Below are 26092 nucleotides of genomic sequence, written 5' to 3'. Positions count from 1 at the left end.
GTGGGGGATGGTCGATAAAGCAGAATGATCCTTCCTCCCGGAGGAAGAAAGGAGAACCCCGGGATTAAGAGAAGTGAAAGCAGTTCACACTCAGGAAGACCTGAGTGTCTCAGCAGAGAGGAGGAGCGGGGCCACGGCGCTGGGAGGGCCTATGGAGATTGCAAAATGGAAATGGGGTGGAGAGGTGGCAGCCAAGAGGGGCCTGAACCTTCACCCTGTGGGGCCCAGACAATGCTGACACCTTAAGTGTCTCATAGAGGATGGGAATGGCTGGTCCTTTTATCCAAAGGCCCAGTCCAGCACCGTAAACTTACCCAGGGCTGGAGATTAGCCAGGACGATGGGCTAGAAAAGCAGAGTAACGAAGGCAAGACAAAGATGCAAGCTGGAGAGGCCAACCTCAGAGTCCAAGGGGCAGGAGGAGAGGCCTGGTAAGCCAAGGGACCGAAACTCAGGGCACTGAGGGCCTGAGGAGCCTGAGAAACAGACTCAGAGGAAGTGAGGGGCAGGACTGAGGCTGGGTCCAGCGGGGAGCTGTAAGATCCAGAGGCAGTGGTTCCTATGGGCTGGGCAAACAGGGGGCCACACAGAAGCAGGGGTGAAGGTGCCCACATTGCAGGTATGTCACCAGTCCAGATGAGTCAGGGAACCTGAGTCAAGGTGGGGAAGGCTACAGAGGGAGCTCACGTCCTCATTCAACTCGCAAAAGGAGCGCAGCACTCAGCTGACCCGCTGCAGTGAGCCAACAGCGATCGCGCTCCTAAGTGCTCTTGCCATCAACTGGTAATCATGAAATATTCAGTTTGTTCTTTCAAATCCTACCATAGGAAATCATGCTCTATGAAACCACGATTTTCTACTCAAATTACTGAATCCAAAGATCAGAATATTAACTTTTAAGGAATAAAAATCCACACGAGAATATTAACCCAACTAAAGCCACATCTCAATGATATGCTGGCACATAAGCCATACGGCGAATAGTGACCTTGCCTGACCTTTCTAGAAGGGCATTTCATGTTAAAATACTTAATTACTCTACAGTAGGACACAAACACTGCAGATCAAAAACATGGCAACCTGGGGGAACACACACAGCACACGATGGACCATGGACGTGGGAGAGGGAACGCCAGTCTCAGGAGTGAGGGGCCTGGGGGACAACCCTGACTTTCCTTCCCCCTAGCTGCACCCTGTCTCTGACTGGATACTTCTCCTCCACCCATGTCAACGCCGGGAGCACCCAGGCTTAGTCCTCAGTCTTCCCTTCATCTACATGCTCTCCACAAAGGAGTTCATGGGGACCTCAGTTTCATGAAGTTAAAAAAAAAAAAAAAAAATCTGGAAAACTCTCGGGCTGACAATGCATCGCTAAGTGCGTCTATCCAACTGGCCACTCAACAACTCCAGGGGAGGAGGTCAAAGCAGAACCTTCCCCAGTCAGTCACCACGCCACACTTTCCCATCTCAATAAACGGCACACTGTATCTCATTCCCCACCTCTCCACATCTAGCTGATCAGCAAGTCCTATAGGGTGCACCTCTAAACCTACCCCAAATCCGACCACTTCTCTCACCTCCCCACCCGCCCAGACCAAGGTCTCATGAGGCTCTCACCTACGGAGCGCTCAGATCACCTGCTAACCAGTCCTCTCTCTACTCTCACGCCTCTGCTCACCCAACAGTCCAGTCCCCCACATGGCACCCAGCGTGGTCTTCTACAGATATAAATCAGATCATGTCACTCCCCTGCCTAAGCTCGTGCAACCACTGCCTTTTCAGTGAGAATAAAATCCCCACCACCACCACTCCACCCCACCACCGTGGCCTAGAAAGCCTCACTCCATCTGCAGCCTGCTGGCCTACCTTCCTAGCAGCCTCTCCCTGGCTGCTTTTTCTGCCATCACCTCAATGGAATGTTCCTTGTAGTATCCCCAGCACTCCCGAGCTCACCACGCACTCCACAAACATTTGTTGAGCGAATAAGTAAGGGAAGGAGGGTGCTTGAGGAAGACAAGAAAAAGTAGAAAGGAAGCCCACAGGCAAATGATAGGGGCATGTGATCAGATCTGCCAGGGAAGTGGGCCAGAGGCCCGAAGCAGCCTGGGAGGAAAGGAATAGAAGAGAAACGCACCAGGGTTACAGAGAAAGAGGGAGAAGCGGGTGAAGGGAAAAACCCCACCTGCAGGGAAGTCACAACTTCAGGTCCAGAAAACATGCACACGGGACCTCACTAGAGCACGCAGGCCAGATGAGGCAGTCTCCAAGGAATGCTTACTTGTACCCCAAAGGTTCCCCTTTCATCCCTGGACGAGAGCCACAACCTAACTTTGACAGTCAAATGGAGCAGCTATTTTTAAAAATCCCAGCATGGTAACTAAACCCTCAAGAAATCCAAATCCAGAAATAAAAAGAACTCTAGAGTTCCAAACCTCATTAAGTGTTCATCCCAGGGAACAGCAGAGCCTGAATCAGGCTGGTATTCCCAACCTCCTTCCCTGTCTTCCTAGAGTTTCCCTGTTTAATACAGAATGAGCTTTTATAATGCCAGATTAACCAGAGTTCAAAATACTAAGAAAATATGACATGCTAATAATACACTTAGCTCTCAATTACAAGTTAATGACAACATAAAATACGAGGGTGAGACGAAAGGCTATTTACTGAGCATCTACTGTATGTCAGGAGATTTATGCACCTGACCACCGCCCTAAAAGCCAGGCGTATCGTGAGCTCATTTTCAGGATGACAAAATTGAGTCTTACAGGCTAAGTGCCTTGCTCAGATCCACAGCCAGTTAGGGTGGAGTCAGAACTGTTTTGACTCCAAAGCTCGTGTTCTTCCATTAAAATACATTGGCTTCCAGAGCACTCAGTTTTAGAAAGTGCATTCCGTAATGAATAAATTGAATGTGGGAAATATGGAATCTAAGAATTCAAAACATTTCAGTGAACTGTAAAGGCTGGTCTCCAATGAGACTGGAAGCCTTTCTAGCTGACTGCCCTTCCTCGCACGGTGCTGCAAATGAACTGCAGTGTTTCCTGGTGAACCAAACCACCAGCTTAACAGAGTGTCTTTTTCCAAATCAGAGACATTCCTCGTGCAACCAGAATTGATTCACCACCTTTTAGCCTCTGGACACAAAATTCCTCCTCCTCCTCCTCCATTCCTGCATGCATGACAACACTTCCCACTCACAGCTCTGATCCTTCTCTTCTCACCTTTCCCACAACCCAAGTTTAGGCAGCCCTCATCTCTAGCCTGTACCTCTGCAGAACGCTAACTTCAAGGGTCACTAGATTCCAGTGACTCTCCACATGGCTGCAGGAGTCACCGTTCGAAATCACAGCACAGGCCAGGGGTGGCGGCTCACACTTGTAATCCCAGTGCTTTGAGAGGCTAAGGTGGGAGGAACACTCGAGTTAAAAGACCAGCCTGAGCAACATAGCAAGACCCTGTCTCTACAAAAAAAAAATTTAATTAGCTGGGCGCAGTGGTACACAGCTGTAGTCCCAGCTACTTGAGAGGCTGAGGCAGGAGGATTACTTGAGCCCAGGCGCTCAAGGCTGCAGTGAGCTATGACTGCATCACTGTACTCCAGCCTGAGTAACAGAGCAAGACCCTATCTCAAAAAAATTAAAAACCTAAATAAAAATTCCTTGAAAAATAAAATTAAATAATTTAAAAATAATATATAGGGCTAGGTGCAGTGGCACCTACCTGTAATCCCAGCACTTTAGGAGGCTGAGGTGGGCAGATCATTTGATCTCAGGAGTTCAAGACCGGCCTGAGCAACAAGGCGGGATCCCATTTCTACAATTTTTTAAAAAAAAGGAGCCCGGTGCAGTGGTGTGCACCTGTAGCCTCAGCTACTCAGGAGGCTAAGGTGGGAGAATCGCTTCAACCCAGGAGGTTGAGGCTGCAGTAAGTTGACATCATGCCACTGCACTCCAGCCTAGGTGATAGAGTAAGACCCTATCTCAAAAATAGCAATAATAATAAATAAAATAAAACAAAACCACAGCACAGGTCACAAAATCAACCTGTTATGAAACCTTCTGGCTCTCCCAACCTTTCCAGGCTCAACATTCCCCACTCTCTTCCATATGGTGCTCCTTTGGATTCCCCTTACCTCGCCTGTCATACCTCTGTGGTTTTGCTCCTGTTTCCTCCAATTAGAATTCTCTCTTTCTCTGCCTTGCCAAATTATTCATTCACCAAACAGTTTTCAAGCACCCACTACCTATAATACACTGTAGAAGAACACAGCATTTTCAAAACCATAAGATGCTGAACCAAAATCTGGCACTGTCTGGGCCCCATGCAGAGTCTGGGTTTGATTAGAGGATTAATAGGATTCTCCTGAAATGTTTTTCAAGCATGGAATGGAGGCTGGGTGCAGTGGCTCACGCCTGTAATCCCAGAAATTTGGGAGGCCAAGGCAGGTGGATCACCTGAGGTCAGGAGTTCAAGATCAGCCTGGCCAACATGGTAAAAACTCATCTCTACAAAAATACAAAAATTAGTTGGGCATGATGGCAGATGCCTGTAATCCCAGCTACTCGGAAGGCTGAGGCAGGAGAATCACTTGAACCTGGGAGGCGGAGCTTGCAGTGAGCCAAGACTATGCCATCGCACTCCAGCCTGGGCAACAGAGCAATACTCCATCTCAAAAAAAAAAAAAGAAAGGAATGGAATGGAATGGAACTCAGTAGCAAACAGGGCTGAGATTACCAAGACAAGGATATGTTTGTAAATAGAAGTGAAGGAACCAGCAAATGGAAAAAACAATCAAAAAGGCAAGAGATAATAAACGATAATTCACAGACCCATAACAAGCAGACCAAAGCAGACACAAGAGTTAACATCAGGAAGGAGGGACTGTCTCTTCCTCAGAGGCAAAGCAGAAGAAAATGACTGATGGATAGATACTCAAAGACATTTTAGTTAGAAGGAAACTAAGGTTGAGAGCTCTCCCTGTGGCCTGTGTCTCCTCCATGTTCTAGAAGGGACAGTCATTTGTCAATGGCAAAGCACAGTAGCATACAGTATTTTCAAGTAGGAAGGGACCAGGAAAGAAGTAGGATATGTAGTAAATGATTTCACCAGGCCAGGCACAGTGGAACATGCCTGGAATTTCAGGCCGAGGCAGGCAGATTGCTTGGGCCCAGAGGTTTCAGACCAGCCTGGGTAACACAATGAGACCCTATCTCTACAAAAAATAGGCCAGGCATGGTGGCGTTCACCTGTGGTCCCTGTTAAGTGGGAGGCTGAGGCAGAAAGAACCACTTGAGCCCAGGAGACCAAGGCTGTAGTGAGCCATGATTGTGCCACTGCATTCCAGCCTGGGCAAAAGAGCAAGACCCTGTCTCAAAGCAAACAAACAAAAAACAATTTAACCTTATTTAATCTTACCCAAAAAGAGGTCTGACCTTTGTCCTCAGCTAATAATACGATGTAGGGTGAGGGGGGAGCTGTTTGTCACAGGATATCAGTCTATCTCGGAACTAAGATCAACTATGTAGGCAATCAATCAATCAATCATGACTGCATAATGGAGCCTCAATTACAACTGACCACCAAGGCTCAGGTGAGCTCCCCAGGCTGGCAATACTCCATGCATATTGTCACACATCAATGCCAAAAAAGTAACGTGTTCTAACTCCATAGGGAGAGGACAATCGTGCCTTTGGTACTTCCCCATCTGGTACTTCCCTGGACTCTACCCAAGGGTAGTTTTGGGAACCACCACCTACACCCCCCACCAACAAAAGAGACAACTTGCAGTTGGTATCACAAGTGAGGGCAGTCCTGTGTGGACTGGTACTATTCCCTCTCAACTTTATAGCTAGCTAAGTGGCACAGTCCAACTAAACTCTTCTCAGATGTTACAACCGAAGGGTCACACAGCAAGTTGTTAACACTGACCCTGGAGACTAACTTTGGGAATAAGAACTTCCAGTGAAAATGACAGTTCTGATTTTATGTTCTGCTCTAGGGTTTGAAAAAAAAAAGGGTCAGACGCAGTGGCTCACGCCTGTAATCCCACCATTCTGGGAGGCTGAGGCACGCGGATCACCAGAGGTCAGGAGTTGGAGACCGGCCTGACCCAACATGGAGAAATCACGTCTCTACTAAAAATACAAAATTAGCCAGGTATGGTGGCGCATGCCTGTAATCCCAGCCACTCGGGAGGCTGAGACAAGAGATTCGCTTGAACTCAGGAGGTGGAGGTTGCAGTGAACCAAGATCGAGCCATTGCACTCCAGCCTGGGCAACAAGAGCGAAACTCCATCTCAAAAAAAAAAAAAAAAAGTACTTCTTAACTTAAAATATTATTTTAAAGAAACATACCCCAAAAAGCAGCTTTAGTAAAATTATCTTGTATAGTTGTCCAATCAGGAAAACTACTCAATGTTCATCTCAAACATTAACTTTCTATGTGAACTTATTTCTAGACCCATTTCCTTTGTTAATTTAACAAAGATTGTATTATTTATATCAACAAAGCATCCAAGCCAGCAGGTAAGTTTCAGTAAGAATGTAAAAGTACGTTCATACTTTAGACTGAATCAAGATTGTTCTTATATAAAGTTCATTTCAGTGCTTTCTTTCTCACTGAAAGGGCCATTCTATTCATGCTAATACTTTTCTGTTCTTGAAGAGGATTTGTTTTTTACAGTTCATTGGTTAGCAGGGCTGTAAAGTTTCAATTCATTAATTTGTCAACTGAGGCAGGCTCTGAGCCAATGGTAGCAGAAGAGTTCCCATTATTATTTAGTGAATTCTTTAGGAATTACCTTTTCAAATAGTCGTCTTCTCCTTCAACTCTCAAATCAGAAGTCAGTGTGGGCCCCTAACCTTCTATTTTCCAGAATGTTCAAGACCTGCAATTTAGTTAATACTTCTGTTCCATTCCATATTTCAAATATCCCAAGAGCCTTTCACTTTAACCAAGTTCTGACTTTTAACAAGCAAATTTAACAAAGTGATTTTTTTTTTTTTTGAGATCGGGATCTCATTCTGTTGCCCAGGCTGCAGTGCTGTGCCATGATCTCGATCTCAAGTGATCCTCCCACCTCAGCCTCCCAAGCAGCTGAGACCTCAGGCGTGCACCACCATACCCAGCTAATTTTTAAATTTTTTTGGTAGAGATAGGAGTCTCACTATGTTGCCCAGGCTGCTCTCCAATTCCTGGGCTCAAGCGATCCTCCTGCCTCAGCCTCTCAAAGCGCTGGGATTACAGGCATGAGCCACCGTGTGCGTGCCTGCCAGGCCACAAAGTGACTAAAAGGTGATTTCAGGTATGTCAACACTGTAAAACATAACAAAAAAGAGATTCTTCATCTGTGAGGTGAAGAGTTCAGAAAGAAATATTAATACACATTGACCTAAATCTCTAAACCGCTTGGGACAGTAACAGTAACACAGATAAATACGTGCGCTTAAGTGCATACACTAAGCAGACTGCAAATGCAACATTGCAGCAACGATATGACCAGTACTGTATACAGCCCAGACAGTAAAAGAAGCTACAAGGCAAGGAGCCGCATCAACACTGCTTCTTACACTCCAATTTAACTGCCACAATAAACTGGTTATTTACAAGCTAATAAAGAGTGTGTGTCTATCTAACCGAGTGTGACTCAGTTGCAGAAGGAACCACACCAGGAGAGGTGAGCCTTACTGCCCTCAAAGCTGACCTGACTGTCCCAGATGCCCTTTCAGGCAACTAACACCCAAAGGTGACTGACGTGGAGCAGGAGGGAAGATAACTAGGAAGATGGGCAGAGAATAAAAAAGTTTACAACTTAAGAGGAAGAGAAGCCACAATGCGAGGTCCGAGACTGTTCATTGTAATACATGCCTATAAAAAAACTCTTTACAGCTTACACATGGTTTATGGCTGCTCTGTAACCACCACCCCGTCATTAGTCACACAGAAAACCAGCGCTCGGAGAGCTGAGTGTCACGCCCAAGGTCAGGCAAAAAGCTGGGGCTGCAAGCTAGTCCCTATCCCGAGAGAGTAACTAAGGAATGACAAGGAGGCACCTGGAAGGGAAGTCAGGTGCGGGAACCGAGGTGCCCCTAGGAACTCCAGAAGGTCGCAGGTGCGCGGCGGGGTGGAGGAGAGAGAGCGGCGGGACCGACGGCAGGATAGGGCAGGCCGAGGGCCGGGAGTGGCCAGGAGACCCGGGAGTGAGCAGCCCGCCGGGCCCAGGCCGCCGCACTCACCCGAGGCCCGGGCGGGGTCGCCCGGCGCTGCGGCTCCTCCCGGCCTGCGGCGGCGGCGGCGGCGACTGCAGCGGCCGAGGCAGGGACGCATCATGCGGCCGCGCTCATGGCCGGGCCGGAGCGGGCCCCGCGGCTCGGCTCGGTCCCCTGGGTCCCGCCAGGCAGGTCTGAAGGAGGCTGCCGCCGAGCAGATGCCGGAGCCCGGAGCCTTGGCTGAATAGCGGGGCCGCGCGAGCCCCGGAAGTGAACCCGTCGAGGTCAGTGACGCCGCACCTACGCAGTTCCGGCCGCGCCGCTCCCGCGGAGAGGGGCGCTCGAGGCGGTTTGAGGGGACCCGGAGGCTCTTGCAAACTGGCAGTTCATTGAGAAAAGGCAGCTTTTAGTCACAGCCCCTCTCGCTAAGACAGAGATGCAGCCAAACTGAAGTCCGGAAGGAGAAAGGATAGTGGCTACGGGCTGCCGCAGGGTCCAAGCCACGCTGTTAGGCTGCCGAACCCGCGGCGGTGTCTCAGGGGCAGCTCCAGGTGTCGCCTGTACTAGGTGCGGGGATGTGACCTAAGGAAATGGGAAAGTACGGGAGCGGGAGTGGAAATTGCTGAGCCAGAAAGTAGTGGGGAAAAGAGGGAAGCGCCTGAACTAGGGATTGGAGGCCTGACTCCTGAGGTCCGCGGAGCCCCCGGCCTCCTCCTTGAAGGACACTAGAGCATCCACGGTCCCTTCCATATAGTAAGCCCTAAGGTGTTTGAAAGTAGGAAAATGTTTTTTAAGGCCAGGCGCGGTGGCTCACGCCTGTAATCCCAGCACTTTGGGAAGCCAAGGCGGGCTGATCACTTGAGGTCAGGAGTTCGAGACCAGCTCGGCCAACAATGGTGAAACCGCGTCTCTATTAAAAACACATAAATTAGCCGGATGTGGTGGTGCACGCCTGTAATCCCAGCAGCTACTCGAGAGGCTGAGGCAGGAGAATCATGAACCCTGGAGGCGAAGGTTGCAGTGAGCTGAGATCACGCCACTGCACTCCAGCCTGGGCAACAGAATGAGCAGTCTCCAAAAAAAAAAAAAAAAAAAAAAAAAAAAGTAAAATTATGACTCTCTCACAAATATAAAATGAACGTATGTCAAAGATTTCATTTAACTCATTAATGATGGGATATATACAATGCTCCACTAGAACTCTAGATAGCTTACAGATAAAAATAAGACCCCATAAGAGGGGTAACCCAGAAGGGTATGCCAGACAATATCTACTTGTTCAATTAAGACACCTAAAGAAAACTATTCTGGTTTTCTTTAGGCCCGGGTGTGGTGGCTCACATCTTTAATCCCAGCACTTGTGGGAGGCCCAGGCGGGCGGATCACCCGAGGTCAGGAGTTTGAAACCATCCTGGTCAACATGGTGAAACCCCATCTCTACTAAAAATACAAAAATTAGCCAGACACAGTTTTGGGCGCCTGTAATCCCAGTTACTCAGGAGACTGAGGCAGGAGAATCGCTTGAACCTGGGAGGCAGAGATTGCAGTGAGCTGAGATTGTGCCATTGCACTCCGACCTGGGTGACAGAGACTCCGTCTCAAAAAAAAAAAAAAAAAAAAGAAAAAGAAAACCAGAATATATCACCGCAAAATATGCCTCTTCGACATAAAAATTATTTTCAGCTGAAGGCAATTAAGAAGCAACAAATGCAGGAAAAGTTCTCTTTATCCTCCCCCTTTTCTGCCTAAAGGGCAGGTGTAAATTCAGTTTTACTGGACACTCTAGACTTTTCTTAGCCCAGAGAGGGCACCAAAGGAATCTGTAAACAAACCTTACTCTATTAAGTTTCTTCCCATGTGTAAACCTTCCCACAGTTTGCCACCCTTGGAAGCTGCAAACTACTTTCCTTTGTCCTGTCATTTCTCTACAAAAGTATTGTTCTTTTTTTTTTTTGATGGAGTCTCGCTCTGTCTCCCAGACTAGAGTGTAGTGGTGCAATCTCAGCTCACTGCAACCTCCACTTGGTTTAAGCAATTCTCCTGCCTTAGTCTCCTGAGTAGCTGGAATTACAGGGGCCCGCCACCATGCCCGACTAATTTTTGTATTTTTAGTAAAGACAGGGTTTTACCATGTTGGCCAGGCTGGTCTTGAACTCCTGACTGCAAGTGATCCACCCACCTTGGCCTCTCAAAGTGCTGGGATTGTAGGCATGAGCCACCATGCCCGGCCAAAGGTATTATTCTTTGTCGAAGGTACTGTGTGAAACCACATTCTACGCTACCTCTTCAAGTTACTCTTTCCCAAGTTTCTCTTATGTATATATGAGATGTACATGTTAATAAACTTCTATTTGTTTTTCTCTTATTAATTTGTGTGTGTGTTTTTTTTTTTTTTTTTTTTTTTTTTTGAGACGGAGTCTCGCTCTGTCGCCCGGGCTGGAGTGCAGTGGCCGGATCTCAGCTCACTGCAAGCTCCGCCTCCCGGGTTTACGCCATTCTCCTGCCTCAGCCTCCCAAGTAACTGGGACTACAGGCGCCCGCCATCTCGCCCGGCTAGTTTTTTGTATTTTTTTTTTAGTAGAGACGGGGTTTCACCGTGTTCGCCAGGATGGTCTCGATCTTCTGACCTCGTGATCCACCCGTCTCGGCCTCCCAAAGTGCTGGGATTACAGGCTTGAGCCACCGCGCCCAGCCTAATTTGTGTTTTCTTGTTTTGTTTTTGAGATGGACTCTCCCTCTGTCACCCAGGCTGGAGTGCAGTGGTGTGATCTCAGCTCACTACAACCTCACCTCCCGGGTTCAAGCAATTCTCGTGCCTCAACTTCCCGAGTAGCTGGGATTACAGGTGCCCACCATCACACCTGGCTAATTTTTCTATTTTTAGTAGAGACGGGGTTTCACCATGTTGGCCAGGCTGGTCTGGAACTCCTGACCTCAGGTAGTCCACCCACCTCGGCCTCCCAAAGTGCTGGGATTACAGGCATGAGCCACCGCGCCTGGCCTAGTTTGTCTTTGTTACAGGGACCCCAGCCAAGAGTTTAAAAGGGTAGAGAGATAAGGAGTTTTTTTTTTTTCTCCTCCCCTACACACCCAATAATCTTTGCACTCATTTTAAAGTCTTTCTCAAAAAATGAAGAGTGGAGGGCTCCTCACCGCATAATGCTCAGTCCCCATGCTTTTGTCAATGCAAAATAATCAAAGGATTGGAATCTAAAGAGAGTTTATTCAAGCTCCAAGTTTGAGGATGGCCACCTGAGAAGCACCGTTCCCAAAGAATGGAAGTCACTGTATGGAGTGTAGAAGTTTGGGGATCGTTTATAGAGAAATAGTTTAGGAACGCTTAACAGAATTTCAACATCTTTCTGTAGCAGGCTTAATGCACGGTTACAATAATCTGATTCATCAACGTGCTCTTTTTAGAAAAGGTTTATTTAACATTCCACAGTGAAGGTGTGACAGCCAGAGTCTTTGTGGCATCTGGTGTGACTTAGGTACAGGACAATAAAGAAGGCAGTTAATCTGTAACAAAGATTTTAGTGATTGGAAGGGGAGGAGGTCTTTCCTAGTCGTCTACAGAACAAAAACAGTGAGGAAGGGGGTTAATCTACAGTCTATGAAGCAGAAGTTGCAAACATGCTACATGATCCAGTCTCCAGGGCTTAACTTACCCCTTGACAAATTTAGAGGGTCCTGTTGACAAAAAGAGTCAAATAGTCAAACTCTGTGAAATATCTGAAGAGATTTATTCTGATCCAAATATGAGTGACCAATGGCCCAGGACACAGCCCCAGGGGATTCTGAGAACATGTCCCAAGGTGGTTGGGTTACAGTTTGTTTTTTACATTGTAGGGAGACAAAACATCAATGAATACATGTAAGATGTACATTGGTTCAGTCTGGAAAGGTGGGACAACCGAAATAAGGTCGTGAGGTTGGGGGAGGGGTGCTTCCAGGTCATAGGCAGATTCAAAAATTTTCTCTGGCAATTAGTTCGCAGAGTTATTATCTAAAGACCTGGAGCCAATAGAAAGGAATGTCAGTTAAGGGGTTGTGGAGACCTTGGTTTCATCATGCATGTGAAGCCTCCAGGTAGCAGGCTTAGGAGTTTTTTCCTTTTGAGATGGAGTTTCACGCTTGTCACCCAGGCTGGAGTGCAATGGCGCAATCTCAGCTCATTGCAACCTCCGCCTCCCAGGTTTGAGCGATTCTCCTGCCTCAGCTTCCTGAATAGCTGGGATTACAGGCACCCGCCACCACACCCAGCTAATTTTTTGTATTTTTAGTAGAGACAGGGTTTCATCATGTTGGCCAGGCTGGTCTCGAACTCCTGACCTCAGGTGATCCACATACCTCGGCTTCCCAAAGTGCTGGGATTACAGGCTTGAGCCACGACGCCCAGCCTCAGAGCTCCTAACAGAGCTAAAAAAGGGGCCAGATTCTTAGTAAATTATCTCTTGGATCAAGAAAAACACCTGAATAGAAAAGGGGATTCTCAACAGAATGTAGACTTTCCTCACAGGGGACAGCTTTGCAGGGCCATTTCAAAATATGTCAAATAAATACACTTTGGGCCAGGTACGATTGCTCACGCTTACAATCCCAGCACATTGGGGGGCCAAGGCAGGAGGATAGCTTGAGGCCAGTTTGAGACCAGCCTGGGAGATATAATGAGACCCTGTCTACAAAAATTTAAAAATTGGCTGGGCATGGTAGTGCATCCCTGTAGTCTCAGCTCCTCGAGGGGGTTGAAGCGGGAGGACTGCTCGAGCCCGCGAGGTTGAGGCTGATCATCCCATCACTGCCCTCCAGCCAGGGAGACAGAGCAAGATCTTGTCTCAAAAAAAAAAGATATATACTCTGATTTCTCTCGGGGCCTGCTATCTGTCATGTGATGCCAGAGTCAGGCTGGAATTTGGTGTCTTATGACAAAAAGTCTGTTTCTTCGTCAGTTTTGAGATCTCTGCTTCAATGTTAGTTCTGATCAGCTGCGCCTAAATTCCAACAGGAGGAGGGATTATATATAGTTAGTGAGGCATTTCCAACCCCCACCGTCATGGCCTGAACTAGTTTTTCAGGTTAACTTTGTAATGCCCTTGGCCAAGAGGGAGGGTCCATTCAGTTGGTTGGGGGGCTTAGAATTTTATTTTTTCAACTTTTAAAATTTTATTATTATTATTATTTAAATTTATACAAATGAGGTCTCACTATGTTGCCCAGGCTGGTCTCGAACTCCTGAGCTCATGTGCTCCTCCCACCTCAGCCTCCCAAACTCTTAGGATTACAGACATGTGCAAGCACACCTGGCCTAAAATTTTATTTTTGGCTTACAGTCCTGAAATGTTCTTTTATACTTGTTTGCATTGCCTGTGCTTTTAGTTACTGGTATAGCTTGTGTAAAACTATACCCTTGCTAAAAGAAACAACAATTAAATCATTAAAATTTAAATTAAAATTTTTGTTTATTAAATTTTAATTAAATCATTAAAATTTTTGTTTAGAGAGAGAGACAAGGTCTTGCTCTGTTGTCCAGGCTGGAGTGCAGTAGCCCTGTTATAACTCACTGCAGCCTCGAACTCCTTGGCTCAAGTGATCCTTATGCCTCAGCCTCCCAAGTAGCTGAGATTACAGCTGCCGGCCACCACACCTGGTTAATTATTATTATTTTTTTTGTAAAGATTTGGGGGTGATGGCAGTGGTCTCACTATATTGCTCAGGCTAGTCTTGAACTCAAGTGATCCTCTCACCTTGGCCCCTCAAAGTGCTGGGATTACAGGCATGAGCTACTGCACCTGGTTCATTAAAATACTTAACAGAGATGCTAGCAGTTGACAAAAAAAATTCCATTTTTATCAAGGATCTTCATCTGTTTCTCAACGGAAGCAATATGTGGTCTTCTGCAAGTCATTTCCCCTCTGTATGCCTCAGCTTTATACAAAAATAATCTCTAAAATATGAGATTAGACTTGATTTCTTTTTTTTTTTTTTTTGAGATGGAGTTTTGCTCTTGTTGCCCAGGCTGGAGTGCAATGGCATGATCTTGGCTCACTGCAACCTCTGCCTCCTAGGTTCAAGCAACTCCCCTGCTTTAGCCTCCCAAGTAGCTGCGATTACAGGCATGTGCCACCCCAGCTAACTTTTTGTATTTTTTTAGTAGAGATGGGGTTTCATCATGTTGACCAGGCTAGTCTCAAACTCCCAACCTCAGGTGATCCACCCGCCATGGCCTCCCAAAGTTCTGGGATTACAGGCATGAGCCACCACACCCGGCCTAGACTTGATTTCTTTTTTTTTAATTTTTTTTTTTTTTTTTTTTTTTTGAGACGGAGTTTCGCTTTTGTTGCCCAAGCTGGAGTACAATGGCTTGATCTCAGCTCACTGCAACCTCTGCCTCCCATTTTCAAGTGATTCCTCTGCCCCAGCCTCCCAAGTTGCTGGGATTACAAGCATGCGCCACCACACCCAGCTAATTTTTTTTGTATTTTTAGTAGAAATGGGGTTTCACCATGTTAGCCAGACTGGTCTCGAACTCGTGACCTCAGGTGATCCGCCCGCCTCAGCTTCCTAAAGTGCTGGGATTACAGGTGTGAGCCACTGTGCCTGGCCCCTAGACTAGAGTTTGAAGGTTTCTTCCTGTTCAACTGGTTCAACAGAATTTGTGTTTGTTCTGTTTTTGCCTCTCTCTGATTTCACTGAAGTCCTAGGAGCAGAAAATCTCCTCTACAAGTTGTATAGGGATGCAGAACGTCCCATTTACAGGGTCTATTTTGTGTCTCCCTCAGGCAAAAACCAAATCTTCAGGAGCTGTTTCCAGCTAAGCCCTCATCACAGGAAATATAGCCCATTTAAAGTAGAGGCTCAGGCCTGGCACAGGCAAGTCTCTACTAAAAATACAAAAATTAGCTGGGTGTGGTGGCGGGCACCTGTAGTCCCAGCTATTTGGGAGGCTGAGGCAGAAGAATTGCTTGAACCTGGGAGGTGGAGGTTGTAGCGAGCCAAGATCACGCCACTGCACTCCAGCCTGGGCAACAGAGAACCTATCTCAACAACAACAACAACAAATTAAAGTAGAGGCTTTATTTGAATATGTGAAAAGATGCTTAGCCACATTCAGAAAGGAGTGAATACAAATTTAACATATAAGGAAATACTTTTTTTTTTTTTTTTTTTTTGAGACAAGAGTCTTGCTCTGTTGCCTAGGCTGGTGCAATCTTGGCTCACTGCAACCTCCACCTCCCAGGTTCAAGTGATTCTCGTGCCTTAGCCTCCCGAGTAGCTGGGATTACAGGCACCAACCACCACGCCTGGCTAAGTTTTGTATTTTTTTTTTTTAAGACGGAGTCTCGCTCTGTTACCCAGGCTAGAGTGAAGTGGCGCTATCTCGGCTCACTGCAAGCTCCGCCTCCCGGGTTTACGCCATTCTCCCACCTCAGCCTCCCGAGTAGCTGGGACTACAGGCGCCCGCCACCACGCCTGGCTAATTTTTCGTATTTTTAGTAGAGATGGGGTTTCACCGTGTTAGCCAGGATGGTCTCGATCTCCTGTCTTCGTGATCCGCCCGTCTCGGCCTCCCAAAGTGCTGGGATTACAGGTTTGAGCCACTGCGCCCGGCCAAGTTTTGTATTTTTAATAGAAATGGGGTTTCACCACGTTGGCCAGGCTGGTCTCGAATTCCTGACCTCAGGTGATCCGCCTACCTTGGCCTCCCAAAGTGCTGGGATTACAGGTGTGAGCCACTGCATCCAGCCTAAATACCATTCTTCACCTAGCAGATGGGTAAAGATTTGGTAATACAAGTACCCTGTGTTTGCAGGGCAAACCAAATTAGTACAATTTCACATTTGTTGCACTCTTTGCAGAGTAAGTTGGCAACACGAGTCACAAACATGTAAGTTCATATACCCCTTGACCCAGGACTTCCTCTCTTTGGAAATCCCAGATGCAAACATCTTTGTGCAGATGGGTGAGTCTATGTGTAGGATGAATTCCTGTGGCATGTTTGTAAAAGCTAACAACTGGCATCACCTCTGTGCCCATCGGTATATTAAAGTCTTATATGTTGGACTCATGAATGGAATACCGTGCTGTGCAATTGTAAAAAGAAACTGAAACAGATTTTTATGAATCGGTATGGTCTTCAAAGTTTGTCAAGTGTACTGTGTAAAACTGTATTTGTGTAAAAAAGAATAATTGTGGATTATATACATTTTATATATGTTTCTTTGTGCACAGAAGCTCCCTGGAAAAAAATATACAAAAAATAGTTCTGTAACTCGTTCATTTTTTTTCCTTTTTTTTTTAAGACGGAGTTTCACTCTCGTTGCCCAGGCTGGATTACAGGTGCCCGCCACCACGCCCGGCTAATTTTTTGTATTTTTAGTGGAGACAGAGTTTCACCATGTTGGCCAGGCTGGTCTCAAACTCCTGACCTCAGGGGATCCACCAGACTCAGCCTCCCAAAGTGCTGGGATTACAGGTGTGAGCCACCGCACCTGGCCAACTTGTTCAATTTTTTAATCATGAGCATGTATTCATTTTTACATACATTAAAAAAAATTATGTAAAAATGTAATTACAAAGAAATAAGACAACCCAATAGAATAACTGGCAAAACACCAAACATACTTTATGAAAGAGAATATCTGAAAGATATGAAAGTGAGGCCAGGCGCGGTGGCTCACACCTGTAATCCCAACACTTTGGGAGGCCGAGGTGGGCAGATCACGAGGTCAGGAGATCGAGACCATCCTGGCTAACACAGTGAAACCCCATCTCTACTAAAAATACACAAAATGAGCCAGGCGTGGTGGGCACATGTAGTCCCAGCTACTTGGAAGGCTGTGGCAGGAGAATGGCGTGAACCCGGGAGGCGGAGGTTGCAATGAGCTGAGATCGCACCACTGGACTCCAGCCTCAGCGACAGTGCAAGACTCTGTCAAAAAAAAAAAAAAAGAAAAGAAAAAGAAAGTGCTCATTCTCATTAGTCATCAGGGAACTGAAAACTTAAACCACAATGAAATAGTATCCAGACACCCACTAGAATAGTTAGAATGAACCACCACCAAGAGTTGGCCAAACACGGAACAACCAAACTTCCACACACTGCTGGTGAGAGAGTAATTGGTTTTTGTTTGTTTTATTGAGGTGGAATCTCGCTGTTGCCAGGCGGGAGTGCAGTGGCGCAATCTTGGCTCACTGCAACCCCCAACTCCCGGGTTCAAACCATTCTCCTGCCTCAGCCTCCTGAGTGGCTGGGATTACAGGTGCCCACCACCACGCCCAGCTAGTTTTGTATTTTTTTTAGTAGAGATGGGGTTTCACCATGTTGGCCAGGATGTTTTTGAACTCCTGACCTCATGATCCACCCGCCTCAGCCTCCCAAAGTGCTGGGATTGCAGGCGTGAGCCACCATGCCCAGCCAAGAGTAATTGTTAAACTGCCCCAGACAATCATAGGAGGAGCTGCTCAAACTGAACATGCACATCCTATGCTCACCAAGAGACTTGTACTAGAATGTTCATTCATGCAGTACCATCCATAATGGCCCCAAACTTGAAACAACCTAAATGTCCATGAACAGAATGAATAAATTGTGGCATATTCGTGCAATGAAATACTGTGCCACAACAACAATAAACATACATGCAACACTCAACATGAATCAACCTCACAAATATAATTGATACCAGTGGGCTGGGAGAGATCCCCAAAAACCAATGGGACCTCAACCCCAGCTGGTGTCCAGGCTCTTGAAACTGTTGTGAGAAGGAATTCAAGGATAAGTCAGAAAAGAGTGAAAGCACAGTGATTTATTGCGAAGGGAAAAGTACACACTCAAGGGAATGTGGGCGTACTCAAAAGTCACGTGTAAAGGGGTTTGAGGTTGCTACCTCTATGGGTTTCTTTAACCAAGGGGTGGAATATTCATGAAAATTCCTGGGAAAAGGTGGAGATTTCTTGGAACTGTGGTGCCACCCATTTTTACACCAAATCTGGGTGTTCTTGGAACCGTCAAGACACTAGTGGGTGTGTGTTTAGGATGTTAATGAGTGTATATTGAGGTCCTAGGAGAAACCTGGTCACATCCAGTGCCATGTTGGGTCCAGCTGATCTTAGCCAGCTTGACCCACATCCTGGTTTTCAGGGTCTTATAAGTCCATAGCCTCTAGTCATGTGAAACTACTGACTGAAATTTAATTCTCCTGTGGCCACCCTGTATTATTCCTGTCTCATAATGTTGAGTAAAAGCAGCAAGACACAAAAGAGTACATACAATATAATAAAAACAGGCAAAACTGATCTTCGGTATAGGAAGACAGGGCAGAGCAGTGATTCCCATTGAAGGGAAGGGAGCACGGGGGGCAGGGTGCTAGTGATATTCTATCTCTTGGTCTGGGTGCTGGTTATATGGATGTTCACTTGGTAAAAAATCATTCAGTTATGTTCATTTATTTGTATTCTCTCTTCTTTTTTTTTTTTTTTTGAGTTGGAGTTTCACTCTTGTTGCCCAGGCCAGAGTGCAATGGCGCAATCTTGGCTCACCGCAACTTCTGCCTCCCAGGTTCAAGCGATTATCCTGCTTCGGTATCCCTAGTAGCCGGGATTACGGGCATGCGCCACCACGTCTGGCTAATTTTGTATTTTTAGTAGAGACGGGGTTTCTCCATGTTGGTCAGGCTGGTCTCGAACTCCCGACCTCAGGTGATCCGCTTGTCTCGGCCTCCCAAAGTGCTGGGATTACAGGCGTGAGCCACCGCACCTGGCCAGTGTATTCTCTATTTCAAGTAGATGCTGGTGGGGAGAGAGAAAAACTTGCAAAGGTTACGCAGTGGAAAATCAGAGGCTTGTTCCGGACGGGCATTTGGGTTGTTTCTTATTTTTCCCACCGAGTTTGTGACGTTGAGTTCAACAGCCACGCTAGGAAAGCCAGAAGACTGAAATTCCACAACCTGTGGTGTTAAACCCAAAGGGGGTGATGTGTCCCTGAATTCCTTTTCTGCAGGCCACCTCACCTCCGCTGTGGGTGGAGCAGGTCTGGCATTGGAGGGAGGGTGCTTGGCAAAGCCTTGTGTGGGGCCACTCATTGAGTGCCAAGCATGCCCAAGACAGTCCATGCTCACTCTCTCGTGGCCGTTAGGACTTGACTCAGAAAGTGTTTTTCTCCCGGAGCCCCTGTGCATTCCTGCAACATAGTTCACTTCCCTTCCCTGGTTTACTCCTTGCCACGTCTCACGTCTCACCTGTATCCTTCACTTACCCCATTGACTATTCCTCATCAGAACACAAGCCTCACAAAACACAGGGAGTTTTGTTGGTCTTGTTCACTGTGTCCCCACTGCCTGTCCAAAAGTAGGCACTCATGTGAATAGCCGCTGCATGCCAGCCCGGGCAACATAGTGAGACCCTGCCTCTAAAAAGAAGTAGTCATTCAGCCAGGTGCAGTGGCTCACGTCTGTAATCCCAGCACTTTTAGGAGGCTGAGGCGGGCAGATCACCTGAGGTCACGAGTTCGAGACCAGCCTGTCCAACATGGTGAAACCCCCGTCTCTACAAAAAATACAAAAATTAGTCAGGCGTGTTGGCGGGCACCTGTAATCCCAGCTATCCAGGAGGCTGAGGCAGTAGAATGGCTCTGTGCCCAGGAGGCAGAGGTTGCAGTGAGCCAAGATCGCACCTCTGCACTCCAGCCTGGGTGACAGAGCAAGGCTCTGTCTCCAATAAATAAATACTAAAAACATTTGAAAAAGTAGACATTCAATAGATATGCGCTGAACGAATGAGTGAACTCACTATGATTGGTCCCTTTTCTTTTTTTTTTTTTTTTTTTTTTTTGAGACGGAGTCTCACTCTGTCGCCTGTGGCTGGAGTGCAGTGGCCGGATCTCAGCTCACTGCAAAAGCTCCACCCTGGGTTTACGCCATTCTCCCGCCTCAGCCTCCCTCGGTGCAGCTGGGACTAAGCGCCCGCCCCACCTCGCCCGCCTAGTTTTTGTATTTTTAGTAGAGATCGCGGGTTTCACCGTCAGCCAGGACTTCATCTCCTGACCTCTTGACCCATCTCGGCCTCCCAAAGTGCTGGGATTACAGGCTTGAGCCACCGCGCCCGGCGATTGGTCCCTTTTCTAGACAAACAGGACCAGAGAGGTTGAGCAGTGTGCTCCCAGTCACACAGTGAAGAGGTGGAGAGTCAGGATGCCACCCCAAATGTGTCTTGAACTTGTTAGCTGCTGTTATACCGCCCAGAGACTCACTTCATCCTCACCACCCTGTGAAATCTCTTTGTACAGCTGCAGAAACCGAGAGTCAGATGTAAGCCACTGACCAAATGTCGTACAGAAGCAGAGAGAGCTGGCAGGTGAGCAGCACTGGGCTATGAAAGCTCTGCCCTTTCGGCTGCGCCACACCCCTCTCGAAAGAGCCCGCAATCCTAGCTCTGGGCCAAGCCAGCCTCCTGGAGGGCTTGCCTTAGGCACGGTTCTCCTAAAGTGGGTCCCATGACCACATCCAGAGTCCTTTAGAAGCAAGCCCCTGCCCATTTGTCCTCAGGCTACAATAACCCAGTCCTCGTCTTGTCTACCTTCTCCCTGCGATCCTTGTTTTAAACTCATATTTATTCATTTAAAAAGTGTGCCTGGCGCCATGCTAAGTGCTGCAGACACGTGAGTGAGCAAAACCAGGCAAAGCTCCTGCCTGTTACGAAGCTTAGGTCCATTTTCACAAATGCGTAATCGCAAACACATGCTTCTGTGGAGGAGGATGATATTATTTATTTGCTGAGATGATACACACAGGACTCTGACCTGGTCTGGAGGTCACATGCAGGGATTCCTTTAGGATGTGACACGTGAAAGACATGGATATTTGTTGAGCAAAGGAGCTTGAAGTGAAAGGAAGTGAGTTCCGGGCAAAGGGACTCACAGGAAGGTCCCATGGTAGAAAGGAGCATAGAATCTTTGACGCCCTGCGAGGGTCAATGTGTGGAGGGCAAGGGGAAGCGACTCAAGACCACACAGACAGCTTGGAAGGGGCCAAGTCATGCTGGGCCCTAGCAACAGTGAAGGACGCTGGCATATGTGAGGGGCAGAGGGAAGCCACTGAAGGACTAGAGCACATTTGTGGTTTCTAAAGGTCACTCCAGGCCAGGCACAGAAGCTCACACCTGTAATCCCAGCATTTTGGGAGGCTGAGGGGGGAGGATTACCTGAGCCCAGAAGTTTGAGACCAGCCTGGGCAACATAGTGAAACCTTGTTTCTACTAAAGAGAAACAAATATAAAAAACTAGCTGGGCACGGTGGCGCGCACCTATAATCCCATCTACTCAGAAGACTGAGGCATGAGAATCACTTGAACCCTAGAGATGGGGGCTGCAATGAGCAGAGATTGTGCCACTGCACTCTAGCCTGGGCAACAGAGCAAGATTCTGTGAATGAAAGAAAAAGAGAAAGAGAGAAAGAGGAGGAGATGAGAAGAGAAGAGAGAGGAGTGGGGAGTGGGGAGGGGGGAGGAGAGAAGAGAGCCCTCCAGCTGCTTTGTGGAGAACAGATTAGAAAAGGGCAAAGACAGATACAGGGAAATGTCAACTAACAAATGTAGGTGGAGCAACAGAATTAGAAAACTCGGCCAGGCACAGTGGCTCATGCCTGTAATCCCAGCACTTTGGGAGGCCAAGGTGGTTGGATCACTTAAGGTCAGGAGTTCAAGACCAGCCTGGCCAACATGGTGAAACTCTGGTTCTATTAAAAATACAAAAAAATTGGCCAGGCGTGATGGTACATGCCTGTAATCCCAGCTACTTGGCAGACTGAGGCAGGAGAATCACTTGAACCTGGGAGGCGGAGGTTGCAGTGAGCTGAGATTGTGCCACTGGACTCTCGCCTGGGCAAAAGAGCAAGACTCTGTCTTAGTAATAATGAGAAGAAGAAAACTCAACATTTGGGGACCACTATAGCCTTATCATTAATGGATGCTAAACCACTAGCTGAAAGTACATTGAGTTTGTTGAAAGACAGTGTATCTAAATAGCCTCAGAGTATCTTCCCCACAAATTTCTGATTACTTACACAGGAAAAAAAGGTACCTTTACAGTGGAGAAATATATCACCATTGGTCAAGCATAGTATCACCAATAATGAGACAGATAATATGTGCCTCCTGATATGAAGCACTGAGATCACAACTTAATTATGCATCACTGTTGCTAAAATGTGTTACCTGACTCTAATAATAAGGGAACAATCAGGAAAATCTAAATTGAGGAACATCCTATGGAACAACTGGCCTATACTCTTAATAAATATCAGTGTCTTAAAGGACAAAGAAAAGCTGAGGATCTGTTCCAGAGTAAAGGAGACTGACTAGGCAGATAGAGGAAGGGGCCACAAGCCAAGCAATGCAAGTGGCCTCCAGAAGCCAGAGAAGACAAACAATTCTCCCCTAGAGCCTCTGAAAGGAACACAGCCCTGCTGACACCTCAATTTTAGGCCTTGACCTCCAGAACTATAAGGTAATAAATTATGGTTTTCTTTTCTTTTTTTTTTTTTTTGAGATGGAGTGTTGCCTCTGTTGCCCAGGCTGGAGTGCAGTGGTGCGATTTCAGCTTACTGCAACCTCTGCCTTCCAGGTTCAAGCAATTCTCCTGCCTCCACCTCCCAAGTAGCTGGAATTACAGGTGCACCACCATGCCTGGCTAATTTTCATATTTTTAGTAGAGACAGGGTTTCACCATGTTGGCCAGGCTGGTCTTGAACTCCTGACCTCAGGTGATCCACCTGCCTTGGCCTCCCAAAGTGCCGGGATTACAGGCATGAGCCAACACACCTGGCCAATTGTGTTGTTTTTAAGCCAATAAGTTTGTGGTGATTTGTTACAAACAAAGGAAAAATAGGCATGGTAGTCAAACACACGCAGAACTGGTGCTCATTCGTATCACCTGCTATTTTGTATAGTTGTTTTTTGGACTCATCCTCTATTCAAAGTATTTATTTGTTTGTTTTTTGAGACGGGGTCTCCCTCTGTCACTCAGGCTGGAGTGCAGCGGCACAATCTTGGCTCACTGCAGCTTTTACCTCCCCGGCTCAAGCAATCCTCTTACCTCAGGCTTCCAAGTAGCTGGGACTACAGGCATGTGTCACCACACCCAGCTAATTTTTTGTATTTTTGGTAGAGACAGGGTTTTACCATGTTGCCCATGCTGGTCTCAAACTCCTAAGCTCAGGTGATCTGCCTCGGCCTCCCAAAGTGCTGGGATTATAGGCATGAGCCATCACGCCCAACCTATTCTAAGTATTTTTTTTGAGACAGAGTGTTGCCCTGTTGCCCAGGCTGGAGTGCAATGGCAAGATCTCAGCTCACTGCAACCTCCGCCTCCCGGGTTCAAGCGATTCTCCTGCCTCAGATTCCCAAGTAGCTGAGATTATAGGCATGTGCCACCACACTTGGCTAATTTTTGTATTTTTAGTAGAGATGGGGTTTCGCCATGATGGCCAGGCTGGTCTCAAACTCCTGACCTCAGGTGATCCACCCGCCTTGGATTCCCAAAGTGCTGAGATTACAGGCATGAGGCCCTGCAACTGGTCTCAGAGTTGTTTTTTTTTTTTTTTAGTCAGAGTCTTGTTCTATTGCCTAGGCTGGAGTATAATGGTGCGATCTCAGCTCGCTGCAACCTCCGCCTCCCAGGTTCAAGCGATTCTCCTGCCTTAGCCTCCCGAGTAGCTGGGATTATAGGCATGTACCACCATGCCCGGCTAATTTTTTGTATCTTTAGTAGAGATGGGGTTTCACCATGTTGGCCAGGCTGGTCTTGAACTCCTGACCTTGTGATACGCCCACTTGGCCTCCCAAAGTGCTGGGATTAAAGGCATGAGCCACCATGCCCAGCCAGAATATTTCTGAATATTGATTTAGCCATCCAATAACTTTACTGCTTCTCCTACCACCTTCCCATGTCCTGTCCTTTAAACAATGTCATGAGATATGTTAGCAGAGGCTCCATCCTGGATATCTGTAGGTTTCCCTGCCTGTCCAGAATCGACCCTCCTTGTTCTGACCAGACCACCTCAGTTTCCTGGGAAGAGCCTCCCTTCCCTTGCTCTCCACTCAAGTAGTGTGAGTGGGGCTGACCCCTACTCCTGTGCAGATCTGATCAATCCAGTTATTCCAACAACCTGACCTCAGAGATTGGTTCCAGGGGATGAACACACAGGTGCATCAGTCCATTCCGAACAAATCCTGGGGCTTTTGCTGAAAATATTGAAAGAGAAGATCCTTTTTTTCCATGGGGCCTGCTAAGCTGAGACAGACAATATAAGTCTAGAGCTCTTGGAGGACATTCTGTAAAAAGAACCTAATCTGAGGCCAGGCGTGGTGGCTCATGCCTGTAATCCCAGCACTTTGGGAGGCCGAGGTAGGTGGATCACTTGAGGCCAGCAGTTCAAGACCAGCCTGGCCAACATGGTGAAACCCCGTCTCTACTAAAAATACAAAAATTAGATAAGCGTGGTGGTGCGCACCTGCATTCCCAGCTACTTGGGGGGCTAAGGCATGAGAATTGCTTGAGAATTGCTTGAATCTGGAAGGCGGAGGTTGCAGTGAGCTGAGATTGCGTCACTGCACTCCAGCCTGGGTGACACAGTGAGACCATTAAAAAAAAAAAAAAAAAAAAAAAAGGAGCTTAATCTGAGACTGAAGCCAACTCAAAGGAGCAGTGAAGAGCAGGAGAGACCAAGTTCTGATGACATCACTTATGCTCCTGGATCGTGCTGAGTTAACCCCAGAGCCTTTTAGTTATGTCCGCCAACATATTCCCTCTTTTTTCGGGTTGGGGGGGCAGAGACTGAGTCTCATTCTGTCATCAGGCTGGAGTGCAATGGCGAGATCTCAGCTCACTGCAACCTCTGCCTCCCAGGTTCAAGCGATTCTCCTGCCTCAGCCTCCCGAGCAGCTGGGACTATAGATGCACACCACCACGCCCAGCTAATTTTTGTATTTTTAGTAGAGACCAGGTTTCACCATGTTGGCCAGGATAGTCTCGATCTCTTGACCTCTTGATCTGCCCGCCTCGGCCTCCCAACGTGCTAGGATTACAGGCGTGAGCCACCACACCCAGCCCCCTCTCTTTTAAAAACCAGTTTGAATCGAGTTTCCATCACTAGTAACTGAAAGAATCCTGGGAAATAAACCTTCTGAGTCCAGATATATATTTCCACCATATTTCCTTGAATTACCAGTTTATACATTTCACAGCAAGAAATAAGGTTAACCTAGTGTGACTTGGTCTTTGTCACTGGTGTTTCATCTTCGGAGAGGTCACACATATTTTTTTGTTAAGTCATCTGTCCTGAAGATTTTCCAGGCCCAATGGCAAGTTCACTGATCTGTGGTTTGCAGAACTCATTGTCTTCCTCTTTTAAAAACTGGTCATGTCATCTGCCTCTCTGTAACCTTTTGACAAGGTCAGAAAACCTTCTACGAAGTCAGGAGAGGGTCTGCATGACATTCCCCTAAAACAGAATCTGACTAAATGAGTCACCTTTTTTCAATTCTCCCGAACAGCTGGCAGTGCAAGGGCAGGTCAGGATGGCACAAGTCAGTGCCTTGTGAGAGGTTCACTTGCTGACCCAGGGAAGGAGTTTCTTCACCCACGGCATCCATCCTCCTCCATTCCCATGAATTCTACAACATGGCACTTGCATTCTGCTGGACTCAGGGCAGAACCCTGCAGAGACCAAAGGCGCACCCACTCACCTGTAGCAACCATGTCAAGGAATGAGGGGTATTTGACACAAACTGAATTCACACCAAGCTGGAGACTCCCTGAGTTCCAGCTTCACATGCATGGTGGCCACACCCAGTTGATCAAACAAATCTGGAATGAACCAGAAGGAGCTATG

General features: G+C 47.2%; 1 protein-coding gene across 3 annotated transcripts in view; it reads right to left on the bottom strand.

Annotated features, from left to right (window-relative positions):
* ZDHHC7 (zinc finger DHHC-type palmitoyltransferase 7) overlaps nucleotides 1–9073 on the bottom strand; it is a 41140-nt gene extending 32067 nt beyond the window's left edge. Inside the window, exon 1 of one of the 3 annotated variants that reach the window (XM_009196964.3) lies at nucleotides 8235–9073. The gene's annotated coding sequence lies outside the window, so the exon portion shown is untranslated. Of the gene's footprint in view, nucleotides 1–8051; nucleotides 8215–8234 lie in introns of those variants that run through there. The other 2 variants (XM_003917260.4, XM_009196965.4) reach the window with 2 other exon arrangements.
* Between the last annotated feature and the right edge of the window lie 17019 nt (nucleotides 9074–26092).

This window comes from Papio anubis, chromosome 18, assembly GCF_008728515.1.
Source record: "Papio anubis isolate 15944 chromosome 18, Panubis1.0, whole genome shotgun sequence".
Classification (NCBI taxonomy): Eukaryota; Metazoa; Chordata; class Mammalia; order Primates; family Cercopithecidae; genus Papio; species Papio anubis.
Note: the sequence above shows the minus strand (reverse complement) of the source record. Positions and strands in the feature narration are given on the sequence as shown.